A 2,176-nucleotide genomic window follows, 5' to 3' on the forward strand; every position below is an offset into this window, starting at 1 on the left:
TGTAATCTGCTGGGTCCCTTTTGAACAGTGTGCAAAAAATTATGTCAGCTCTATGGAAAGCCAAACAGGTACCCAAAATAGCACAATTATACACAATTCAGTGAGGTATAATGTTAACTTTTCCTCATTTAAAAATCAATCAACAAAATGAAACATGAATTCTAACTTGGTTTTTGGAAACACACATTGAGAATTACATTATTGTCCTTGTTTTATTTTTAGTGATGGACAGGGATTTTGTAGACTATCATGTTGTTTACATTGCAGATTTTAGTAATAAAGGAATGTAGAGGGACTTACTCAGAATTGTTAATGAACTGTGGTTCCAGACTCTTACAACTTTTCAGGTACAACCATAGCATTGTCTGTATAAATCAGTAGATCAAATGAACAAGAAACTTCCAACAGTGGCAGAAATGTCACTGTAGCTGTGATCTGTCTGAACACTGAACGGATTTCACCTTAGATAGTTTTCTGAGTGTACTGTCATCTCTGGCAGTCCCATCTCACTCAATATCCAATTGCCATCTTTCAAGGACTTCACCACTTTCTTTCTTTAAAAAAATATTTTTATTGATTTCTGAGGAGATGGGAGAGGGAGAGAGAGATAGAAACATAAATGATGAGAGAATCATTGATCAGCTGCCCCCTGCACACCCCACCTGGGGATCGAGCCCACAACCCAGGCATGTGCCCTGACCAGGAATCGAACCGTGACCTCCTGGTTCATAGGTCGATGGCACTGAGCCATGCCGGCAGGTCAGGACTTCACCACTTTTAATATTTGAGATAACTATCACCAGTTTCTGAACGGAACACTTGTATAGTCTTTTAATTGTTCCACAACATTATTTAGGTATTTCATGAGTTCAGAATCAGTAGTTATAAGCAAGGTGAGCCCATATTTCTGCACTCAAATAAAGGTGTCAGAAGGATGTATGCCACACTGATATACAATGCTTTTTTTTTTTTTAAATCATCACCTGAGGATACTTTTTCTACTGATTTCTAGAAAGAGTGGAAGGGAGGGATGAGGGGAAGAGAGAAAGAGAGAAACATGGACGTGAGAGAGACACATTGATTGGTTGCCTTCTGAATGCATCCCTACCAGGGCTGGGCACCTGCAACCCAGGTGCATGTCCTTGACTAGGAATCGAACCCACGACCCTTCAGTCAGCAGGCTGACTCTAATCACTGAACAAACAAACCATGCAGGGCTAAAATGCTGTTGATGCCATGATTTCAGTGCTCCCGTGCAGGGTGATGCCTTGCTCCCAGGAGAGCTGCCACACCATAGCCAGTCCCACAGACATGGTGCATGCCCACTGCAGACAGTGATTGCACGGCCCTGCAGCAGCTTTCTGTCACTGGTTTCATAAGTAACAACCAAAATTTTTCTTGTTTCTTGAGGTAGGCCTGTATTGCTATTAATTTCCTTCTTAGGAATCCTTTTTCTGTGTCCCATAGATTTAGGGTCCATTCTGTTTTAATTTTTTTCCCCTTGGTCTCATTGTTAACCCATTCATTGTTTAGTAGCATTTTATTTAGCCTCCATGTATTTGTGTATTTTACAGGTTTTTTTTCCTTATAATTGGTTTCTAGTTGCATACTACTATTGTGGTTGAAGAAGATGCTTGTTGATTTGAATATTCTGAAATTTATTGAGACTTGTTTTGTGGCCTACCATGTAGTCTATCCTGGAAAATGTTCCATGTGCACTTGAAAAGAATATATATTCTGCTGCTTTGTGGTGAAATGCTCAAAAAATATAAATTAAATACATCTGGTCTAATGTGTCATTTAAGGCCACTGTTTCCTTATTAATTTTCTGTCTGGAATATCTATCCATTTATGACAATGGGGTGTTAAAGCCCCCTACTATAACTGTATTACTGTCAATCTCTCTCTTTATGTTCATCAATATCTGCTTTATATATTTAGGTGCTCCTATGTTGGGTGCATAAAATGTTTACAAGTGTTATAGCCTCTTGTTGGATTGATTCCTTTATCATTATGAAATGTCCTTCTTTGTCTCTTATTATAGCCTTTGTTTTAAAGTCTATTTTGTTTGATATCAATATTGCTACCCAAGCTTTTTTTTTACATTTGCATTTGAATGAAATACCTTTTTCCATTCCTTCACTTTCAAACTGTGTATATGTGTGTTTTGATCTGA

At 38.3% G+C, this 2,176-nt stretch overlaps 1 pseudogene; it reads right to left on the bottom strand.

Annotated features, from left to right (window-relative positions):
* Positions 1 to 218: 218 nt before the first annotated feature.
* Positions 219 to 1,313, bottom strand: LOC102243158 (annotated as a pseudogene).
* Positions 1,314 to 2,176: the final 863 nt, after the last annotated feature.

Source organism: Myotis brandtii, unplaced genomic scaffold, assembly GCF_000412655.1.
Source record: "Myotis brandtii unplaced genomic scaffold, ASM41265v1 scaffold838, whole genome shotgun sequence".
In the NCBI taxonomy this organism is placed as follows: Eukaryota; Metazoa; Chordata; class Mammalia; order Chiroptera; family Vespertilionidae; genus Myotis; species Myotis brandtii.